Consider the following 25213-nt stretch of genomic DNA (forward strand, 5'->3'; position numbering starts at 1 on the left):
TCTGACTGTGACCCCATGGACTATAGCCCACCAGGCTCCTCTGTCCATGGGATTCTCCAGGTAAGAATACTGGAGTGGGTTGCCATGCCCTCCTCCAGGGGATCTTGCTAACCCAGATACTGAACCTGTGACTACATCTCCTGCATTGGCAGGCAGGTTCTTTACCACTAGCACCACCTGGGAAGCCACAATCTGAGAAGGGTTCATCCAATTATTCAAGGCTCAGTTCTCCCTTCCCAATTTTCTTTTCCCATCTGAGTCTCATTTGAGAGACTTCTCCTTAAGCAGTTCTAATCAAGGTGTAGAAAAAATATTTCTGAACAAAAGAAATTATAATGCTTTTCAAAATGGCATATCCAAATGTGATTTGAAAGGAATAACCCAAAACATTAACATTTTGCCCATTATCACAGAGACAGAGAATGCTAGATCTGAAAAGGAATTTAGGAACCACTTCATACAAAATGCGGAACCACTTCATACAAAATGTTTATTTTGTTCATAGGTAAAGTAAGGCCCAGATAGCCAAAAAAGACAGGACGGTATTCTCAGTGACCTGACCAAACGGTTAGAAGGAGATCAGAGATGTTCCACTCACAGCTCCAATTTCTTCTGAAGCACACCTTCTGGGACTTTTTCATAACTTTCATAACAACTTTCATTTGAATCTACACATTAATAGCTAACATAAAAAAGATCACTAAAAAGATGATTAATTAAAAAATCTCAACAGCACATACCCTTTGTGAATGAAACTAAGCAATTCATTAAAATTGGAAGTGGGCAAACTGTAAATCATAAAAGTAATGCTCTGTAGTTAAATTTATCCATATGCTACATAAGAGGACCACCATAAAGTTACCCCCCAAATCCTATTTATTATAGAGTGACCAAAAATGGCTCTGGAAAAAAAAAATAGCAGTACCCTAGAAGGAGTGGTTACTAACAAATAATATCCAACTGATGGTCTTTTTTCCATCAAGAGTGTTGGCAGGAGAGCACAACAACAGATCTTCATGCAAGAAGATAGCAGAGAAAATATAGACTAGCTGGACAGGGACAGCAGAACCAGGAACTTGATTAAATTCAGGAACTGTTCTGAACAGGAAAGGTTTGTTAAAACATAAGAATGAAGGCACTGATTAAACAGTCAAACAGGCTAGATTTTGCTGAAGTCACTAAAGATTCAGGAGGGCACTCACCCCAGCCTAGCTCTAGTGTTCCCTTCCCTGAGACAGGGCGGGATGCAGAGACGGAAGATGTCAACCAGCTAGACAGGGGTCCAGAAACTCAGACAAGGTCTCTTTCAGGGCAGTTAAGGAAGGGTGGAAAGAGAGGAACCTCGGGAAGAAAGGTAAGAGACGAACTCTGCAAAAATGTGAGGAATGTGGGAATAAAGTTGAGGCAGGCACCAACAGAGAGTCCATCAAGAGCACAGACTGGAGGAGTATGTTACTGGGTCATGATCAGACCCACCCAGTGGACAAGAGATGCCATCAGTTTCAGCTGGCTGGCTTATTCTGTCTTAACAGACCCTTTGACGAGACAACCTGCGGCCTTAGCCTAATCCAGTGACCGTGAATCATGTGCTTCAGCACTAAGCCATTTTAACATAATGCCAAATGGAAGTGAAGAAAATAGGGTGCCTGCCCAAAGGAGCAGAAATAATGGGCCAGCTCTCCCTTTGGTGCATTAACCTTCAGGGGAGGAAAGAGCTTTAAGGACAGAGGAAGCAGCAGCTTCTCAGGCATTAAGAAGATTAAGGAAAATAGTATTGGACTGAAGCAGAAAGGAAATGGTTTGCCCGTCTTGGAGAGGACATTTCTGTTGCTATTGCCACTATAAACCATCTTCACCCTCAGTTCCAAATCGGGCCGGGCCAATGGGATTTGTTGAGCCAATGTATCAAATTACTCCTGCTGAGGAGACTCTGGAGGGAGGCTTGGAGCCAAGGAGTGCTGTGAAATTCATCTAAGTGACAGGACACTTACAGGTGAAAATGGAGCTCCTAGCCGCCACTGTAGACAACAAAGCTAAAATGATGCTAATTAGAAAGCCTGCACCTTTAGCTCCAGGAAGAAAGGAAGATTCAGAGAGCAGACCAATGTCCACCTAAAGTCTTCATTACTAGGCTGGAACTTGGGTGAAAATGTCTTGAACGCAATCAGAAATTCAGAGATTTCCAGCACCATTAGGAGGATATGAGGGCTATAACGATGCACTTCTTCCACATTCACTGGATTAAGAGTGATCAAGGTCACACAAATCTTGCAAAAGCAAATAAACTGTCTACTTAGCTTTAAGGCAAGAAGATGTGGGAAGATATTCAGCAGCTGAGTAAACCCTGAGAGGCCCTGAGGGGACCCCTTCAGCGTGGAAAGCTTCCCTTCCATCATCCTCAGGATGTAGGAGGCATAACTTGTGCTTAGCAAAGCCACAGAAGTCATCCAAACTTCTCACTGTAATGTGGTCACCTTCAACAGACCACAGCCAAACACATTCTACTGATTTATGCTCTTGAGGGTTCACAGCAAGTTCATCTTCTTCACGTGGATCAGCCAAGCACTCCCTCTCCCCAACCAAACTTCTCTGTCTCAAGTAGGGTTTCTTGGGAAGCAGGCTCTAAGAGTTTAATGTGCAGAATATTTACATAGGTGATCCTTAAGTTTCAACACTTGGGCAAAGAAGGAAAAGAAGCAGGATTTGGCCGAAGTTGAGTCATGACGCAGACTATGACAGCCTCAGTCAATGTCATGGCAGTTCTGATGTAAGATGTGTCTTCAGAGTTGTCCTGAGCTGGGCCAAGATGACCAGAACTTTAAACCCTCCCTGATCAGTCGCTGGATGTGGCCTACTCCAGGAAAGGGTACCATCGACAGGCAGGGCAGCTTATTGTGGCTCAGCAGTCTCTGAAGAGCTGACAGCTGAAGGCTGGTACTGACAGCATCCCAGCAGCTAGAGCAGTAGATTCTTCCTTAAAGACAGATCTGGATATAGCACATCACATTGTCCATCACATGCTCTCCACGTGCTTCCTAAATTCCCATACAACTCCAGGAAGCAAAGATGGAATTGAAGTTTGAACCTCCCCAACCTTTTTTAAAGCAGAAACCATAGGAGGAAAAGAAAAAATGCCAAGCATGAAAAATGTTTCGATGCCAAGCACTTTGAAGAATTAAAGTAACAGCCTCTGGTGTTGCAATTATGAGACAAAGATTGAAAGGCAGCTTTGCTTTAAAATAATGATGGTATCACCAATGTGATGGACATGGGTTTGAGTAGGCTCCAAGAGTTGGGGATGGACAGGGAAGATGGTCCCATTGCTGTAGTCCATGGGGGTCTCAAAGAGTCAGACAAGACTGAGCGACTGAACTGAACTGAACTGAATGTCTTCCCTTTGTCCCCCTTCTGTGAAATATTTGCAAGTTTCACTCAATCAATGACTTCCTGTTGTGTTGAGGGTCTGCTATGTGCTCAGCATCGCACTGGATCCAGCTGTGGGAGATGCTAGAGAAACATTCAGCAGGATCTCTAACTTTGAGGACGTTTTGGTCTAGATGGGAAGCGAGCATAAACCACAAGGGCATAGGAGAACATCTTTTTGCTCAACTACACGCTCTTGACAGGCTGAGGCAGCATAGTATAACGTGGTATAGCAAATTTTTACTTCATTACGGTATGAACTTGATCACATTACTGTGCCATTGATCAAGGCAGTTACATCTCTAAGGACCAGTTTCCTTTCTTATATTGAAGTATGGTTGATGTATAATATATAAATTGCAGGTGTACAAGTAACGATTAACATTTTTTAAAAGTTATACTCAATTATAGTTATTTCAGAATATTGGCTATATTCCCCAATGTTATACAATATTTCCTTGTAGCTTATTTTTATACCTAATAGCTTGTACCTCTTTTCCTCCTACCCATATATTGCCGCCCCTACCCGCCATCTAGCGTACTTAGCTTACCAGTGTGTTGTGGAAACTGAATCATTCAAAGGTTGTAAGCATGCTTTGTAAGTTATGAGAGGCAACGCAGACATTTGCTTCTCCTTTCATACCCCCACTCTTGGTGCGTCAGAGAAGGAACAGAAAAACCGCTGAGCTGGAGACGTTAACAGATTTCAGAGGAGAGTCGAACATTCGAGCAAGGGCTGCGAACTGGCTGCTTCTGTGACGTATTCTGGGTGACGTTCGTCTTGTCTCTTCTGTACACCTTTAGAAGGGGCGAATCATTCTAAACATGGTGGAGGTTCAAGCCAGGCACATCCTTCACACTGTCTGTAAAGCCCACTGGGAACAGAGCTGGGTCAAAGAGTTGGTTAGCGAACTTGCTGCAGCAGCACGGAGCGCACGAGGGAGGAACTTCCTGCGGAAGTGGCCTGTGTGGGCGGAGTCTGAGGAGGACGGAACCAGGAACCCGGGGTGGACTGGAGGCTGTCGGGAGGTGGGTATTTTCATGACTGATTAGCTTATTACGCTATAACGAGGAGGCGGGAGGGTTAAATTGAGGTTTAGAGTTGTCATGGGTAAACAGTAGAGTGGGGAGGGGAGGACGCTTAGTCATTCTTGGATGGGTAGCATGGCCCTGTCTTGTCGCAAATGTGGTCACAGTGCCGCTCTGTCTGAACACCGTATCTATTCTGTGAATAGGTTTATGGTCCTCCAGAAAGGTCACAGCCTTGCTGGCAGCAAAGCCATTTTCTTATATCTTCCATACCACCCCACGTATACATCTGCATAACTCTCTGGGTTTCTTTAGATGTCTGAATTTGCCACTTCTTATGGGCAGAATTGTGTCCCCCCAAAATGTATATGTTGAAGCCCTAATCAAAGTATGTTAGACTGTGACTGTATTTGGAGATGGGGCCTTTAGAGAGGTGATTATGTTAAATGAGGCCATTAGGATGAGCCCTAAACCAGTCTGACCGCATCCTTATAAGAAGAGGAGAGAAGGACAGAGAGAGACATCACTGATGGATCACACAGAGGAAAGACCTCGTGAGGACACAGGAAGAGGATAGTCATCTGCCCGCTAAGCAGAGAGGCCTCGGAAGAAAGCAAGCCTGCCAACACTTTGATCTGGAACTTCCAGCCTCCAGGACTGTGAGGAAAAAATGTCTGTTGTTTAAGCCCTTCAGTCTATGGTGCTTTATTATGGCAGCCCTAGAAAACGAATACAGTTACCCTCCCTTCACTGAAATAGGACATCTTGTGAGTAACAGTCCAGGCTGAGAGAAGCCTAACTCTGCCAGGGGGAAGCTTTAGAGGAACTGATATGAAGAATGGTCTTGCTCCTTGGAAGAAAAGCTATGATAAATATAGACAGCATATCAAAAAGCAGAGATATCACTTTGCTAGCAAAGGTCCTTATAGTCAAAGTTATGGTTTTTCCAGTAGTCAGATACAGATGTGAAAGTTGGACCATAAAGAATACTGAGCACCAAAGAATTGATGCTTTCATATTGTGGTGCTAGAGAAGACTCTCAAGAGTTCCTTGGACTGCAAGGAGATCAAACCAGTCAATCCTAAAGGAAATTAACCCTGACTATTCATTGGAAGGACTGACACTGAAGCTGAAGTTCCAATACTTTGGCTACTTGATGCAAAGAGCTGACTCATTGGAAAAGACCCTAATGCTGGGAAGGATTGAGGCCAGGAGGCGAAGGAGATGACAGAGGATGAAATGGTTAGATAACACGACCGACTCAAAGGATATGAATTAAGCAAACTCCAAGAGATAGTAAAGGATAGCGAAGCCTAGCGTGCTGCAGTCCATGGGGTCACAAAGAGTTGGACACGATTTAGTGACTGGAAAACAACAACTTGAAGCATGAATTAAAATGTGGCCAGCAGAGGAGGAGGAAAGAGCTTGCCTATGGCAGAGAACCTGGAAGCATGGTCCCTACACCAGTAGCATCAGCCTCGTCCAGGAACTTGTTAAAAATGCAAATTCTCACCCCCCTTCTCACACAGACTAAATCCGAATCTCTGGGGTAGGGCTCAGCCATCTGTATTCGATAAGCCCTCCAAGTGATGCTGTTGCTGGCCAGGATTTAAAAACCACAGCCCTATAGTAGAGGAGAAGGCTCCCAAATGCAATCATGAGTAGTTCAATGTAGCTAATAAATACTAGCATGACTCAGAAAGGTTTAAAGAGAGAAGTGGGCATTGATTGAGGCCTTGAAAGAGGTAGAAGGTGGGTGGTATGAGGAAGAGGAGAGGCAGTCGGGGATACAGAAATAAGGAGTGGAAGCTCCTGCCTCTGGGTTAATCCTTAGCTTAGGACTTGAGGTCTAAACACTGCAGTGCCCTAAGGTGAACATGATCCTAAAATTAAGATGCTTAGGACAAAGGCCACATTATACTAGATTTTTTACCACGACAAAGACTTAATGAAGAAGTTCTTCAACATTCATCTGAAGTGGTGAAAAACACTTAAAACAGTCTACCCAAAAATGTTAAAAGTTCTCAGGCTGAGAATTATGGTCATCGGAAGAGATATTTTAAAGCCAAATTGAAGAGGATGTAAAAGTTACATTAATCGTCCAGAAGGCATCCTTTGTGTGGAATGCAACCTTGGCTTATAGGCTTTTAGTGAAATTAAATTTCTTCACACCTCGCCAAACCTGTGACTTTCCCGTATGAGGGAACTGGAGCCCACCTTCCAGAAAAGGGTTGCTGCAGTGCTCATCTGCCAATGTTTTACTGGCGAGGGGTGGGGATGGGGTAATTGATGCAGCAGCCCAAGAACAAAAACCATGAGCCCAGTGGAGGAAGGACGATCTCCATCATGATACTTTGGACTTAATGAAATTTGCTGTTAGCAAATGGAGTCATTCAAATCTAAGATTGGAAAGTTGTATTCAGTCTTTCATTCAGGCTAGGATGTTTCTGTTCTTTTGTGTTTACAGAATCGATCTGAGTTGCTTTTGCTTTCCCATGCCACAGGAATGCCTCTGACCAATTATTTATCCTTTCTGCCCTCCTGACAGGGATGAGTTTGTGTGCTGTAAATCATCGTCCCATTCAGTGTATTTACTTGGAACTTGGACTTCTGTGTTGACAGTGAGTGGCTAATTTGCATGCTTCTGTCTCCTCCCTTGCTCCATACCTTGCACAGATGTGATCATTTATGCTTTAACTTTTTTGCATCCCTTTATAGCACGAACCCGTTTCTTCATGTTCATTTAACTGCACCCTGAGAAATTATCTATCCACATACTTGGTGGCAAAAGGCAAGAGCAGATGGCTCCAAAACTGAAATGGGAGTTCTCCTGAAAACTCAAAAGGAAAGATGGTGTTCAGGGACTGGATTATGTGTATTTTGCATTTTTTAGTTCCCATAAAAAAGTTGACTGCCTCAAATCAGATATAGATTTGACAAAACCATTTATTCAGCAATGGCTTTTTTGCCCTTCTTTAACAGTGACATAAAATATTTGAGTATTTTCTTTCCTCACTGATAACAAAACTATTCAAATGCACTGCCATAATATTTATTTAATTAGTTTGCTGAAATCTTTCTATGGAGGAATAAATTCAACTTTACTCTTTCTTTTTTAGACATAAAAAGAAGCTGACTTCCAGTGCTACAATATTTTACTGTGATCTGAGCCTCCCAAGGATTAAACCTGGAAAATACAAATTTAAAAGGCGCCTCCTATAAACTGTACTGTTATTTTAATCAGCACTTCTATTCACTTTCTTTCTCTTTTTTTGTTTGCCAGCTTTCCTTCTGATTGTATCATAATAACTGTCTAGACACTGTTCCCAACTGTGATGGATTTTAAGAGACTGTACAAATGAGGCCAGAAAAAAATAAATTAGCAGTACTGTGCATTAAAGTGCCTCAGTTTAAAGCATTATGAATAGAAAAAGCACTGACCACTTACATATCAGCTAAGATAGCCTACTATCCATTTTCTTCAAGGTTGTGATTAGAAAGTTCTTATCCAACTTGCTGTCCAAAGGTATAATAATGACTTACAACAGTATGTTTCTAGGTTCCCATTTAACTTTTTGTTTTATACTAGATGCATGAGAATCTAGATTTGAAGGTTAAGTTACAATTTCAGTTATAATGGTCTTAGAGATTGGTCTTAGGAGTTTCTGATTTCTTCGGTCACTTGCAGGACTGTCATCAGATTCAAAGCCATAGTTACTAATGTTTTACTTGAAGCAACACAGCAATAAGAATGACAATAAATAATGTCAGAAACAATTCTCCCAGTCGATACTTAATCAGTAGGAACTGGTATAATCATAATGAAAGATTTTTCAGCAGGTTGAAAATCAGCTTATACCTTAAGCATCCCCTAATCCAGGGTCTTACCACTCCTCTTCTGCAGCCTCAGCCCCTTCTCTTAATGACCTAACACCTAAAGTTTAACCCCTGGCCCAATAGGGCAACTCCATTTATGGTACGTTCCAGTTGGCTATTACTGATTGATAAACAAATATGCTATAAGTATTTTTCATGTCATTCCTGATTAAACTTTATCATTTACCATCTCAGCTAATGTTAGTATACAGTACAGTCAGATAAAAAGGGGTCTCAAAACAATTCCTATGTGTGTGCCACAAACACAAAGGAGCTAGAAGAAGTCATGAAGGGGGAATAAAAGAGGATGCATTGGGAGAGGATTTCTGATGTGAAGCTTCGAGAAGACTTCTGTATTTGCAAGCAAATCTCTATTTTAGCATTCTCTTTCAAGTGAACTTATCTTTGCCAATTGCCTAATTGCTCTATAGGATTTTCTCAGAGATAGGATGACTTACTGTGTTCTGTAGTATGTCACAAGATATATTCAGTCCCCGAGGTTAGAATTTGGGAATATTCGTAGGTGGGCAGGATTCTACCTACAAGCTTAGATGTATTCAGTAGATGGTACCCCAAGCAGATCTCCTTTACTGAGCCAGGGCACCCATCCCCCAGCAGCTGCTGTTAGTTTCTAGCGGTTCACAGATGCCCCCTCTTATAGGTAATTGTGTCAGCCACGGGGAACACCCTCGCCCAGAGATGCCTAGGACATGTCCTTCCACCACCACCAGATTATCTTGCTCCCAAGGACGGATTCTGGGCACCCCAGGTGGCTCAACAGGTAAAAACTCACCTGCAATGGAGGAGATGCAAGTTTGATCTCCAGGTCAGGAAGATTCCCTGGAAGAGGGCATGGCAACCCACTCCAGTATGCTTGCCTGGAGAATTCCACGGACAGAGGAGCCTGGTGGGCTATAGTTCAGAGGGTCGCAAGGAGTCGGACACGACTTAAGTGACTGAACACAGACAAGGATAGATTCTCCCCTCGCAGGACAATTCTGTGGTACCATTTATGCTCCAGAGCCCATCATGGAATCAGGCTGAGCTAGATACCACACTTTCATTTAGCTGCTTCTCCTGCACTACCTTGCTGCTCTTTTTGTCCTTGAAGACTTGTCCTAAATCACTCTCTGAAAGAATCCCTGTGTCAGTCTCCACTTTTAGACAACCCAATACAACTTTATTCCTTGGAGGCAGAATTAAAGACTTTTTTCCTAAATATAAATGACAAAAAATATATTTTTAGACTTTTACGAAGTCTAATTTTTAGACTTTTATCAAATTTGAGGGACATTAATAATGTTTAATATTGATTTTCTACCAATTATACTATGACAAATCTGAAATAGAACATAGTTCTGGGTTTTATTCTGTTGCAATACTTTGTTTTCTTTTTGTGGGACTCATATTTGAAGCTCATGTTTTCCCTGTTTTTTATTATCCTGCATATACAGACATAAAGGAAAGTGTCAATGCATTGTAGATTACAGTTAGCACCTCAGCTAGTAGAAAAGGCATTTGGGTAGTTTTGGCTTGCACCCCCCCATCCACACTCCACTCTTCTCCATCCTGCTCTGAGCCCCAAGACTTTAACTTCTGAGGACTTCACCTAAAGCCTTCTCTGCCCTCCAACTTTCAGTTCAGCCAGTGGAAGGCATTTGTCAAGAAATTGAAAGATTAGTGAAAAATAAAAAAAGCATTTTTATTCCAACAGCTACCTTCCTACCAGATCATTACAGGCAGACTCTGACCCTGTACCCAAGGCCCCACATTTCTACAGGGCAGCCCTTTTCATTGAGCTATTCTATGTTCCGGTAACTTAACTGCTCCCCACCCAGATCCCTCGGAAGCCTTGCTTTTGCTGGCCCTAAGGATTGCCCTATCCTTTGTTGCTTAACCCTGCCCACTTCATCATACATGCTCTCTTCATTAAACTCCCTTCAGCGGTCCCTTTGAGAGTGTGATATTATGCCTGGGCACTGGGTGAAGCAATAGGATAGCCTAAGTTGGCTAGCACTGGAATGGAAAATATTTCTTACTAGGGAAAAAAATAAATCTGGTAAAAATATGTAAGTCATTCCTAGGGTAGCTGATTACTCAGGAACTCCAATACTTATTGTTACTGATTGATGTTTTGGGTTATAGTCATTCCATCATTCCTGCTTTCATTTATTCCATAACCAGGTATTGATCACCAGCTAAGATTGATGCTCTGTGGGCTACGGTAACCATGCAAGGCACAGAACCATAGTGTCATGCACAACATCATAAATTTCTCCCTGTGAATGATGTCCAGGGGACATCTGTTACCTTTGAACAGTTACTGTAGGCGAATGAAAATGCTAAAGAATGGAAGCAAACATTCTGACCCCTGTTTAGTACTGAAATGAGAAATCCCAGGGATTAAAGGAATGAAAGTGATTTGTAAGACAATTGTTCTTACAATAAGCAACTGGAGTACCACTCTGGAAAGGTTTCAACAGATGAAGAGGTGATCAACCTTTTGTATGGAAAAGTCAGCACCCTAGAAGATGCCTGGTAGCTAAATGGATAATCTTCAAGCTGTGCTGAAAATTGGGGTGAAAAAAGCTGTGAGTCCCAAATGCTTTGGAAATGATTTCCCAGACTGTCTTACCTAAGGGGCATGTCGTTCAACAGGGACTAAACAGTCAATTTAGTGAAAGTCTGTCAAACTGTTTGATATTCTCAGGACTAAAAAACCAATTGTGTGACCAAGGTTTTCATTTTTCAGGGCAGTCATTGTAGAAAGGATGTAAATTTTTCAGATGATTGCTTTTAGAATAACACTGATGTTTAATCTCTGAGTCGTTCTTTCCACTACAGACATCTTGAAACAGAGGAAATAAATGCTGCAGAGTGAAAATCAAGTCTTCAGGGCAAAAACCTGGCTTAGTGTATCACTTAAAAAACATCTCTGCACTTTGCTGCATGTTCTATATTGCTGAATCATAGCTAAATATTCCCCCCCCCCAAATGCATTTCTTTAAATGAAAACAGCCAGAGAAATGCTTATATACTCAAGAAAAGGTATTAAATTTAACAAAAGTATAGAGGGTGGCCTCCATTCTTAACCCCTACCACTTGATCCAGTTTCTGGCACTTCTGATTATGCCAAGCAGATTGTTGTATGACTAAAAACAACAGAAGTTACTTGTAGATGACAATAATTCCATCTATGTATGAGAAGATGAAGAGATATCTGACAAGATATTGACCAGTGTAGCAAATATTTGAGAGCTGTCCGATCCATGTCATGTAAATTTGCTTGAAATTATATTACATGTAGATATGTAATCTTACATGTAGATATGGAAGTCCATGTTGAAATATAAAGATTTGCTGATGTTTTTGTGAAATACAGTCTTATTTCTAGTCTACGCTCATATTCATCACACATGCTATATGCATTCTGAAGATACTGATATAATGAAGACACTGATATAATGGAAAGCATTATATGCCCCAGAAACAAATTGATCTTCAAGAAGAGTGGGACTAATTAATGAACACTCTTTTGGCTAAAACAGTCAACTATGGCACTGTTGGTTGGCTGATCACTGTCAAATAGAAGGATTCCCTCACAGATAAGAGATTTGGGAGTGAAGCAGGTTGTCAACACAGGGCTTCTTAGTGCCTTGGGAGTCGAACTGTATGCCATTTATCTTGATATATCAAAACCTAGGTCAGTGTTTGGTATATGCTAGACACAGTATATAAACACTGGTTAAACATTTGGGGGGTGAGTCAGTGTGTTTTGAGTTTTAGCAAAGAGTAACATTCACTGCACCTCTCTAGGGCATGAAAGTGTCAAAACAATAAATGACCTCATTTGGCAGAGTAGGAAACAAGAGGCCCACAGTTTGACATGGAGTAACTTCATGAGAGAAAAACATAGTACGCATGATGTATTAGTCTTCCTAGAAAACCAATGGCTTCCCTTTATATCCAACCCAAAGGGTTCCATTCTTTATACACAGTCTTCAGTGGCCATCTGTGGTAGAGGTGAATTTGGTCCACACTAAGTGAGAGAAATATCACATTTTTATTTTCTTTAACCAACTTAGTTCAACTGTGACCCATCTTTGAATTCCCACCCATGCTTGACCACAGCCTCCAGTGCCCACTCCCCCAAGTGTGCATGAATATGTGTGCACATGTGCACATACACACACATACACACACAGATGAGGCTCTGATGAGGCAAAAATAAGAATAAAACCAAGTTCTCATCTTTGGAAAGGTCCTTCTAAGATCCTTCAATTTACTCTCTACTTTCGAGTATGCTTAGTATGGTCCTTTGTGTCTTGTAACCTGCCCTGGGTCACACTTAGGGTGTACGGATTTGGGTGAGCCTACGGAAACAGAGTCCCTCATTTCTGAGGACACTCCACTCTGCTGGTGCTGTCAGACTGCAGGGATTGAGTCCTTAACACCAGCAGCATGTGGTCCTTTCTCTCCTTTTAATTCTGACTTAGCTGTTTCCTTGCTTCCAATCCTCTCTCTCATTCCTCACCAGCTCCGGCACCCCATTATTTCTAAAGGCTGAGATTTTTTATATAAGACAAAAAAGAAGCTTTGGGTTTACTATGGCTTGTGTTTTCTGCCAGGCTAACATCATCCATGCAGCAACAAATTTCAAAGCCTGGATTCTGCCTTGAAACAGAGCAAGGAAAAGGCAGAAGTAAAACAAATATGATTGAATGTCTTAAATGTCTGCTGTAAAACAAAGCCAAAGTGTTTTGGTGAAGTTTTAGGGAACGGTAGATGGATATTTCCAATAACTAAAGTCGGCTAAAAATATAGGTTCATGAAAGATGAATTTTTAAACTGTATTTTAATTAGTCATTATGGTTTTGAAAGAGTCACTTTAAATCAACATTTTTTACTCATCTCACCTGAAATTCTAGTGGATGATCTAGTGGTAGGCTTGTGGTGGAATTGTACTCAGTGTGATTTGTGAGGTGTGCATCTGTGTGTGTTTCCTTATAAACTCTTACCTGGCAGTATAATTTTTCTCCCCTAGCAGCTTAGCTGCTTTGAGAAATAAATTTAGAACTCAGGTGAGATATCTGCTAAATACAACCACAGAAAGCTTGGAAAACAATTTTTTCTAATATTGGAATCTATCCCCAATTGGCAGGATTTATCTTCATTCTATTTTTAACATGACGCAATCTCTCTATACATCTATACATATTTTTCATATGTGGCATGCTTTATCAAATATTTTAAACACAAAGAAAGTTTCTTTATGAAAAACACATATATTAAATCTTTCTCCTAACTGAGATGTTGGTCTAAAGCAATGTTTAAAATTTATGTCTAATTTTTATTCTTTATACAAGATCACTAAGACTTCTCCTAGCCTTGCAACAAAAAAGGACCATTTGTAGTAGGTGGGAAAGTGTATGGATAGATGTATTTTACATTAGGAAAGAACAATAAATATTTGAGACCCATAGCCACATCACTGTGCTAGACTACGTACTTTGTTTGGAGTACATTTTCCTAAAAATTTGACCACTTTTTTCTCTTGAGGAAAAAAAAAAAATGCCCAGGTAACATAGTCACTAAGCAATCAATTGAATACCTGTTTTCAAGGACAGTCACCCATATACACATATACTGTTTGCAAGGATTTACCAAGTGTTTCCAAAACACTTTGAAACCCAAACACACTCTAGGAATTAGCACTACTCTCAAATGCGTCAAGGGCTCTGCAGTTCCCAGTAAGAATCTGAATCACAGGCCATTGTGCATCCCCAGCTGGGCTCAACATCTGCTCTGAATATGTATTTAAGAATTCAGAGGCTAACCTAGAAGGACTAGATCAATTTGACCTCTGTTTTAATGTTCCTGTGTTTAATGTGATTTGTATTTGAACTCTTTGCTGACTCTGCACTTTTTCTTGAAGTTCCTGTCTAGTATTGAAGAGAAAAACTGTATGAGAATCTCTTTTTAATTATTTGTCTCATTTGATTAACAAATGCAGTTTGAGAAAGAGTAAGAAGTCTTCACAGGTGAGAAGGGTCTCCACTGTGGGCTCTTTTCCTGACTCTATAAACTTCATTACTGTTTCTAAAATGGACTCCCAAACTATTCTAGACAACTCTACTTCACTGCGTGACTGATGGAATGTTGGCTGTCTTTAGGGCATGTATTTGGCTGGTTTGACTGGTTCTTAAAATAGAAATCCCTGGGTACCCTTAGAATTATTCTAAACCCCCCTCCCCCACCGTCCCTTCCACCACCTCTCCTGTATTCCAACTCTGTGACTGTGTCTGCTTTGGTTGCTTTGTGGCCATCCTATCTTGTTATTGGGTTTCCTTGGTGGCTCAGATGGTAAAGAATCTGCCTGCAATGCAGGAGACCTGGGTTTGATCCCTGGGTTGGGAAGATCCCCTGGCTATCCACTCCAGTATTCTGGCCTGGAGAATTCCATGGACTGTATAGTCCATGGGGTTGCAAAGAGTCAGACATGACTGAACGACTTTCACTTTCACTTATCTTGCTGTTAAATATTTTTCACATTATCTAAATTCTCAATTATATTTGTTCTTATGTGCTTAGAGATCATAAGCCAGATTGATGGTAGGGTTACCAGAGGGTAATCTCACTTTTTGTTGAGTGAGCTGCTTTCCATGATGAAGTGAATCTTTTAATCCAAGCAGTGCATTACTTGAAGACCTTGGTAATGTTATCATCAGGACAGAGAGGAATTAGAAATTAGATCATTTACCTAATACTCTTCCGCCCCCAGACTCTCATGATGAGCCATGGAGCCAGCAGCACTCTCTGCTCTGGTGTCTTCTTTCCATCCCACCTTCATATTCCTCACCTTCAAATTGGTTTTCTTCATTCGGCTTGCCCTACCTAGAACATCCCACATGTTCAGCTTCACAAATTCCTCCCACCCTTTTTATACAGTTCCTCCATCCATATGGCTCTGTGCTCATCCTTAGGACTCTGCCTTTGGCATTCAGAGGAATTTATTAGCTAAAACCTCTCTGCTGTTATGATCTTCACTACTATCATGAGAAGAAAAGGCTGGTACCTAGTAACTATCTTTTGACTGTGACCTTCTGGGGTCCTCACCCGTCTTTATTAGCCAACCCAAGAGACAATCTCCAGTGGTGAGTCCCACAGGCCTGGGAGGGATGCTGACTCACAAGAAGCTGGCTCAACCTTGTGGAGCCACCATTACTCATGTCTGCTTCCCATCTGTGCAGTCCTTTTCCAGGAGAAGGAGCACTTTCCAAAATTGTACTGATATAGCCTGAATGCAGCAGCAGTTTTTATACCATTAGTCAGTGAGTTTAAGAGGCTGCTCACATTGCCTGCTTGCATGGGGCAAGCAGGGAAGAATGAATCAGCCTGCTTTGGTTTTTCAGAATGGTTGGATTGAGTCTCAGATCATCAAGTTGTTACAGCACCTTCATTTTGCTTTGGCTCTGCGGTTACTGCTGGGGAACAGTCTTTAACCCAATTACCCTTCTCTCCAGTCCTCTTAAGTCCAATAAGGATAAACATTTTCAATGGCATATTACTTTTAAAAACCAGTTCAAACAGCACAAACTTTAGACTCCATTTCTACTAGCATGATCCATCAGTCACTTCTCACTGCTTAGTACTTCATGTGTGTGTGTGCGTGTGCGTGCTAAGTCATTTCAGTCATGTCCAACTCTTTGTGACCTTATGGACCATAGCCTGCCAGGCTTCTCTTTCCATGGGATTCTCCAGCAAGAATACTGGAGTGGGTTGCCATGCCCTCCTCTAGGGGATCTTCCTGACCCAGGGATCAAACCCGCATCTCTTCTGTCTCCTGCAGGCGGGTTCTTGACCACTAGCACCACCCAGGAAGCCCCAGCACTTCATACCTCAAATCATTAAAGTCTACTCACTATTTGCTCATTTTAATTCATTTAGGAACCCATCATTCCAAACAAAATTTATCTCAGCTTATGGGTTTTTCTGTGAGAGAGCCCTGTATTCTGCCTCTGTCTGTATTCTAGACAGGTAGTTATACAGTGCAGGGTTCCTGTTCAGAAATTTAAATCATCAGAATATACAGGTTTTCTAAAAATGACCCAAACCACTTGAAAGGGGAAACAGTAGCCAAGAGCATGGGGGTGGAAATGGCAAAGATGTTGCTGGTTTGCCGAAATATCAAGACCATCTGCTATGTCAACAACGTTTCTGCCACAGTCAAAACCAGCTGGTAAGAATAAAGGCTGGGCAAGATGGCAGACCCCAGGATGAGAGAAGTTGGCCCTCCTGACAGGGGAAAGCTTGTTTCAGAAGGGGCTTGACGGTTAGGGGAGACAGCCAGTGGGAAGCTGCAGGCCCCAACAAGGTCTGCGTTGGCAAACAAAGCATGGATCATACCACACTGATGAGGGCCGCTCTGTTTTGGACTTGTCTCAAGAATGCCTTAGTCACACACACGGCATTTATAGAAGTGAGGCGCCAAGTTGCTCACTGGAACGCCTCGTCCACACCTTAACTGGAGACGTTGTGGAGCATCAGTAAACAAGCTTCTCTACTCTTCTTGCAGTTGTCCTGGGAGAGTACAAGAAAGCAGGAAATGAAGGTTGGCCATGGTGGGGTGGAAGGTTGTCATGATTATTTTGAGCCATGGTGCATTTGCCTACATGAAGAAGTAGCAGGTCAGGTGACTCACTAGGGGAAGTGAAGAATGCTCTCCACAAAAACATTCCCTAAACTATGTCTGCACAGAAAAACATTCCTATCATCATTTATTTCCTCCTGGTCCCAAATATCCATCCGCTTGTCATCAGAAGCTTGTGATTCTGGTTTAATCTAATGACTTCATAAAGAATGCCAATCATCATTTCAAGGTAGACAGAATGTAATGTGATAGAAGTTAAAACAAACATCTGCATTAGATCAGGTGTATTATTGGTGGTGGTTGGTGATTTACGATCTGATAAAGTGGAAAAGATGCGATTCATATGTACTTTGGTTTTGGCTCTGTAGAATGCTAGAATTGTTATGATCTTGCCATTTATGGGTCTAATCTTTTACATTATAATAGTAGTTACCCTTATCTTCTTTCAAATCTGTATAAAGAGAGTAATTAAGAATATACTGTAGAATTTTTACGTACGTGTGTGTGTGTTCTCAAACACTCCTCTGGCTTTCAATCTAACTATTGACCAGAGCTGTTTTGTTGTATTGTCCTATGTCAATGATTTCTCAAGAAAATTAAGCAAGTGATAATCTCCATTTAGTACATTTTAGATAATATCCTAAAAACTGAAATGGCTTTTCCTATGTAAACACACCATGGCCTACCCTCCCAATTTGACTTTATACAGGGAATTCTCAGAATCACCACACCAGTCAGTCCCTAAAAAGCTCCCTCAAATAATCTATATGATCACTTTTACTGCAGGCCACATTTACTGTAGTCCAAATGTGAATCTTGCAAAGATATTTTTTTCATGGCAGTTCATAAATATTCTATTTCCCTTTTAGCTAGACTTGTCACTAACAAAGCATTTACAGTCAACATTTGCAAGGTGGCTATCAAAACTGAATTCTGTTCCTCTGTACTAAAGACATTTATGTACTTATAAAAAAACAACTACTCAGATTCATTAAGTACCACTATAAATCTTTCTCCTGAAATGATGATTCTGCTGTCTTCAAGTCTCTGCGGTAGCATAGTGCTCACTTTGTTACAGGAAGACTTCAGCCTGCAGGTAGACTGCTGCTGAGATGGCACCGCCTGGTAGATAGAGTGTGAAAAGAATCCACCCACCTCATTCTGCCCCGAGGTCCCGGGTAACCTTGAGCAAGTCACTTGGGCTTTTCTTTGCATTTCGGAGTTTCTTTTCACAATGATGGAAAAATCTTCACATCTTCTCTCTTTGCAGGGACCATTCTAACATGGCCTTCATTTCTTCCCATTATATACATTTTTATTACTGTCTTCCTGTTTAATATCCCTTTTGACCATCCAACATTCCTGGGTAACTATGAGATTATGTCAGAGAGTCAACTACACCCCAGGGAGCATGAGTGGTAAAGAATCTGCCTTCCAGTGCGCAAGACGCAGGAGACACGGGTTCGGTCCCTGGGTCGGGAAGATCCCCTGGAGGAGGAAATGGCAAACTACTCCAGTATTCTTGTCTGGAGAATTTCATGGACAGAGGAGCCTTAGGCTAGAGGCCACAGGGTTACAAAGAGTTGGACACAACTGAGCGACTAAACACACACATACATGACATCGCCATCCAACATCCCTGGGTAAATATGTGATTATATTAGAGAATCAGAGGACATTTTCCCTTTGAGGAGGAAGCTAGGTTGGTCAGGATAATTAGGCAACTGTTAAGGCTGATGATTCGCCTTCATTTTTCATGCTTCATTGAAATGTTATGTGCATGAATGCATGCTAAGTTGCTCCAGTCACGCCAATGCTTTGTGACCCCATGAATTGTAGCCTGTCAGGCTCCTCTGTCCATGGGATTCTTCAGGCAAGAATACTGGAGTCGGTTGCTATGCCCTCCTCCAAAGGATCTTCCCAACCCAGGGATCAAAATAGCATCTCTTATGTCTCGTGCATTGGCAGGCAGATTCTGGGCCACTGAGCCACTTGGGAAACCCGAAATGTTATGTTTCAATTTCAGTTCAGTTGCTCAGCCCTGTCTGACTCTTTGCAACCCCAAGGACTGCAGCACACCAGGCTTCCCTGTCCATCACCAGTTCCTGGAGCTTGCCCAAACCCATGTCCATTGAGTCGGTGATGCCATCCAACCATCTCATCCTCTGTTGTCCCCTTCTCCTCCCACCTTCAATCTTTCCCAGCATCAGGGTCTTTTTCAATTTCTCAGTTCTTCGCATCAGGTGGCCAAAGTATTGGAGTTTCAGCTTCAGCATCAGTCCTTCCAAGGAATATTCAGGACTGATTTCCTTTAGGATTGACTGGCTTGATCTTATTGCAGTCCAAGGGACTCTCAGCATCTTCTCCAACACCACAGTTCAAAAGCATCAATTCTTCGGTGCTCAACTTTCTTTATGGTCCAACTCTCACATCCATACATGACTACTAGAAAAACCATAGCCTTGACTAGACAAACCTTTGTTGGCAAAGTAATGTCTCTACTTTTTAATATGCTGTCTAGGTTGGTCATAGCTTTTCTTCCAAGGAGCAAGTGTCATTTGATTTCATGGCTACAGTCACCATCTGCAGTGATTCAGTCCATGGGGTTGCAAAAAGTTGGACATGACTGAGCACGCACAAGATCTGTAAAAAGGATGCCTAGAAATGAGGACAGTATTTGCCCTAACATACCTGGGTTTTGATCCTGTCCTAGGCGTAGCAAGAAACTGAGATTCTGGGCAGAATAACCATGCAGACTATTGAGAAAAGAAAAAGAAACAATAAGCGGAGCCTAACATCCAGAGGGTGACCTTGCACACACAGCCAGGTCATGTTATTTTCCTACTGGACATCAACAATCTCACAGAATACCAATTTCAGACAAGGTTACTCTGAGACCAAGATAAGTGAGACAAAACAAGCCTATTTCATAATCCTGTATAAGCACAGATATAATTGAGGTTACTCTATCACCCATAAAATCCAAACACCTTCTTTTCTGGCCAAAATAAATGGCTTCTATTTCTTTACTATTCTGCCATCTCTATGGATAAGATTTCTTGATAACTGATTATAAAATTCGCCCTGCTTTTTGACAGCATCCAATCTGGAGTGAACTCTTGCTTTCTTAGATCCGCCTTCAGAACACCCAAAGCCCAGGTCCTCTAAGAGGACCTTCCTAATGTCCTCTTACAGAGACGGCCCATGGTTTCCTATGGCATGTGTTCCCTCTCACCAAAACAAGTAATAAACCCAGCTCGTCCAATGACACCTGTGCTCCTGGAGGTCTCTGGCTGGAGGGATTGACACCGCAAATTTGGATTAAAGACAGAAGCCCAGTTCTAAGGAATCAGCTAACATTTAGAGGCTTGGATATTTTTAAAGCTGCAACACATTTGGAGTTACACAAGCAGCTGAGGTTGGCCTCAGGGCCCTGGATCTTGGAACTAGTTCTCACCACAAGTAAATTCCAAACCACCCCAGAAAGTAGAGCTGGTGTCACAGTCTTGGCTGGAAGTGGGCTCTTTAGGGTAACAAGAAACACTACTTGGACCTGCAGTGGGGAGTTCAGGAAAGATGCAGAGAGGGAAGGAAGAGGCACTTCATGAGCTGAGCTATGTTTGTAATACTGGAAAAGCAGTGAAATGTTATAGACCAGGGCCATTATAATCAGAACTGTCAAATCTGTCAACCCTCCAGAGATACATTGAAGAAAAGCAGAGATAATGATAATTCCATTGCTAGAATCTAGGAAAATCTTTTTTAAAAAAGTGTAGCTATGAGGCCATTTATACCACATCCTTTTAGCTTAGTTTGTACTGCCTTGCTTTCACTCTTTCTCTTTCACACACACACACACACACATACACCTCGTTATCAATGTATCTTTATATTTTTTACATTTTCAAGCCTTTTAAACTTATGCCCAAGGATAAACGTTCTAACTTGTTTTATTCTCTGCTTAAAGCAGTAGCTCTTGACTTTGGTGGCTATACATTAAAATCCCCTAGAAAGCATTAAAAAAAAAAATTGTGTCCAGGACATACCCCAGACTGATTCAGTTAGAATTTCTGGAGTAAAACTCTGATTTAAGTGTGGTGTTTTGTTTTGTTGTCTTTTTCCTTATGGACAATGAAAGTGAAGTTGCTCAGTCGTGTCTGACTCTCTGTGACCCCATGGACTGTAGCCTACTAGGCTCCTCCGTCCATGGGATTTTCCAGGCAAGAATACTGGAGTGGATTGCCATTTCCTTCTCCAGGAGATGTTCCCGACCCAGGGATTGAAGCCGGGTCTCCCGCATTGTAGGCAGACGCTTTACCATCTGAGCCAGCAGGGAAGTACTATGGACAGGTGACTCTAATGTGCCAAGATTGAGACCCAGTCTTGAGAGTTTCTGGTTGAGAGTTTCTGCCTTAGTTTGCTAAGAGTCTCATTTTTTAATTGGTGAGTTTCTTTTCAATGAACGCACCATATCTTCAGCCATATTCCTCTAGCACAACTGTTCTTGACCTATGTTCTTGATCCCGTCTATGGGGTTAAATTGAGAGTGTAGGCTCTGGCTTCCCAGGTAGTGCTAGGCGTAAAGAACTTGCTTGCAAATCAAAGCTGGAGACATAAGAAATGTGGGTTCAATCCCTGGGTTGGTAAGATCTCCTGGAGGTGGGCACAGCAACACACTCCGGTATTCTTACCTGGAGAATCCCATGGACAGAAGAGCCAGGTGGGCTGCAGTCCATGGGGTCACAAAGGGTCACATCCAACTGAAGCGACTTAGCACTCAGGCACGCAGGGTAGGCTCAGTCACCTGTATTGATTCTAAAGAATAATGGAAATTTGACAACAACGGAACTTGCAGGAGGTGCACAGGTGGGGAGGGGATATTTAAAATAAGATGAGTTCACATGAGCCACTCAGAATAGGCGATGGCAGTTATGCTGGGGGGCCTGTGGGAAGAGGGTAAGAGAGACCTCCAAATGTGCCAGATAGCATCTTAATTGCTGGATGAAGGTGAGGCACAAGGGATCCTAGAACAGGTCTGGGCAGTAAAGGGTCAGTTAAGGAACCTGCAACTGTGACCATCTACCAGTAAAGAAGTAGTTTCATGCCTCTGGGGCAGGCTTTCCTATGAGTACCACAGAACATCAGGCTCCATGAGCTTCAGCTGGTTTAGCACCCATCCATCTTGTGTAGCAACTATAAATTTGCTATTTGAGAACATATATCATAAGCTTAACAGATTCCTGATGAATGAATAAATGAACTTTATCTAATGCAGAAAGCCCTTTCATTCTTTCTCCCAATCCTTAAAAATATTTTTTTCTTTTAGCCCATAGCCACCATCTTAGTGTTTTTATAACTGCAAAGGCCATGAAAAATTTCATTATTGCACTTTTTCAATATTGAGCATAGAGTGCACTTAACATGGTCTTGGTATCATAAGGGGCTTCCCAGGTGGCGACAGTGGTAAAGAACCCTTCTGTAAATGCAGGAAACCTAGGAGATGCAGGTTCAATCCCTGGGTCCAGAAGATCCCCTGGAGAAGGAAATGGTGACCCACTCCAGTATTCTTGCCTGGAAAATTCCATGGACAGAGGCGCTTGGCGGGCTACAGTCCAGGGGGCCGCAAAGAGTTGGACATGACTGAGCAACATAGCAAATAGTACAAGATGAGATTTCTGAATTCCAGGTGCTTATGGATATCAGGTTGTATGCTGGGGACACTTCACCCATGATCCTACCAGGTCCTATGGAAGCAGCACCCAGAGGGAGTATCTACAACGACAGCATCTCAGGTCCATGGCTGGCTAGTGGGGAAGGACACTAGGGGCATGTAGAAAATTTCTTTTACCCTATTTCTTATAAATAATTTCTATTCATAGACACAAGAGATGAAATTCCTTGATCTATATCAGCTATATGCTGCTTGATATACATTATTTTAAGGGACACTTCTTGATACACTTACTTAAAATAATAATGGAAGCCACGGTCAAAACATTCAACCATTCTAACCCCAACATGTCACTAGTTTATGTTATTTTTCGCATCTCCCTCTTGAAGAATATTAAACCAAAGTCACCAGGTAAAAGGCAAAAAAATAAAAAATAGCTACATTTTATTCAATAGACAGAGTTCATAGTGAGCATGTATTTATACAATGAGCATACATCATTTTAGCATTTTAGTAGTCTTAAAATGGTTAATTGATTCTAAAAATGTCCTAATTTCAAACAAATTTTAATTATATTTTAAAATATATGGTTTATATAATTGATTTGGCTTAAATATATGACATCTCCACAATGATTCATATGACACACATATTTCAATCAGTTTTTAGAATTAACAATGATTATGATTATTCTTGTTACTATGAGATATCCACCCAAAGATGCTGTCATGGACATACAGTGTCCCAAACAAGTGTGATCCTTGACTAGGACCCTAACTTTGAGGATCACTTTCCTGGTCTTTCTCCAAGCAGTGGCTCCATAGATAGAATGATTTTTGGTGCAGGGCATTTTCTCTTTATCTTGGAGTGTTTCTTTGCTACAATGGCATTAAAATTTTTTACAATTACTTACTATTCAGTACAGATCCATGAAGATAAATACTGGTCCATCCTATCAATGAGCAAAATAAATTAGTTTTCCACTGCACAGTAATAGTCTGTTTTCATGTTGGTGTCAGGAAATACATTGAATGACAATAATTTAATCATACCACTACAATGTATTCTTGTATGAAGCTCTTATCATTCAGGGACTTAACTTGATGGTTGGCATTCTTTATGATAAACCTCTGCATAATACTAGGTTTTGCTCCAATTATTTGAATACCCAGTGGAAGCCTAACATTCTATTAAGGTCAATTTTCTGAAAATTAGCTGTGAGTTAAAATTTGTTTTAATGTATTCTTTCTTTGTATCTCTCTGGGTTTGAGTTTTGTGAACACATGTTTCCACAGGACACAGCTGTATGAATTTGCAGCTGGAATAACACATAAGCAGGAAAATATGCTGAGAATTCACATGAAGAGGTAAGGCTTCGAAGGAAAGGCTCAGCTAGCGCTGAAGCAGTTGAAGTAGAGAAATCGTACTCACAGAAGAACTGGCTCCATGCAGGAGAAAAGCCTTTATATGTAAATAGGATGTAAATAGGATGTAAATCCTATGTAAATAGTATGGAGAGTAAACTCAAGCCCATTCCTGGCCGGCTCCACTGTTGAAAGGATGTGAATTGAGGAAGCAGGATGGAATGAGGCACGGGGACTTGTCTCAATGCTGTCAACAAAAGTGAGTATATATGTACTTGTCTTCAAGGAAGTGGTGAAGCAACCACTGATCTTCTGCAGAGGTTTGTCCATGTTTTATAAAGATTAGATGTGATGGTGTATTTGGAAAAAAAAAATCCCCTCAACATGGATAGGGAAAAGTTCAATAGTCTGCAGAAAATGTTACAATCTGCTTAGAAGTCCTATTATTACCCATCCACTATCTTCAAATATGTATAACTTCTTTCTTCTAAAGATTTATATATGTATCTTCCAACTCCCCTGTTATACTAATCTCACTGAGCTATGAAATTATGATTCTCAGCAAGATCATCAGAATTCACTGCAGCTTCCCTGCCAAGATCAATACTCTCTTTCACCTGCCATTGACCAGAAGGCTTTCACTCACATGGCTGTGTGAAGCTCTGTCAATTTAATTACCCTCATTTTACCCCCGTCTCTTCCAAATTACAGAGACTTCTCTGTTCTCCTTTAAAACACTTATTATTGTTTACTGTGTTTAGTCACTCAGTCGTGTCCAACTCTTTGTGACCCCATGGACTGCAGCCCTCCAGGCTCCTCTGTCCATGGGGATTCTCCAGGCAAGAACACTGGAGTGGGCTGCCATGCCCTATTCCAGGGGATCTTCCCAACCCAGGGATTGAAGCCAGGTCTCCCACATTGCAGGTGGATTCTTTACCATCTGAGCCACCAGGGAAGCCCATTACTGTATATTACGGTCAACAATTTAGGTGTCTATTTCCCAACTAAACAACAAGTTCTTCAAGGACAAATATCAGGTCTTATTTATATCAAAAAGAATCTTGCCAAGGGCCAAACACCTACAATAAGTTGAATAACTAATTCTTAAGTGGAAAAGCTATTAATATATGAAGTTATTTAATTTTGTATGCATGCTAATATGTTAAAAAAAAACACCTGATTATTTAGTTTTACCTTCAA

General features: G+C 41.5%; 2 long non-coding RNA genes across 2 annotated transcripts; one reads left to right on the plus strand and one right to left on the minus strand.

The window, feature by feature from the left end:
* Nucleotides 1–12: 12 nt before the first annotated feature.
* On the minus strand, nt 13–24949 carry LOC122687494. The gene is made up of 3 exons (XR_006339157.1): nt 24931–24949; nt 5095–5101; nt 13–131 (listed from the first exon to the last, which is right to left on the minus strand). It is a non-coding gene; the product is annotated as an uncharacterized LOC122687494 (long non-coding RNA).
* Nucleotides 3806–7846, plus strand: LOC122687493. The gene is made up of 3 exons (XR_006339156.1): nt 3806–4452; nt 7001–7073; nt 7572–7846. It is a non-coding gene; the product is annotated as an uncharacterized LOC122687493 (long non-coding RNA).
* Nucleotides 24950–25213: the final 264 nt, after the last annotated feature.

Source organism: Cervus elaphus, chromosome 31 (genome assembly GCF_910594005.1).
Source record: "Cervus elaphus chromosome 31, mCerEla1.1, whole genome shotgun sequence".
In the NCBI taxonomy this organism is placed as follows: domain Eukaryota; kingdom Metazoa; phylum Chordata; class Mammalia; order Artiodactyla; family Cervidae; genus Cervus; species Cervus elaphus.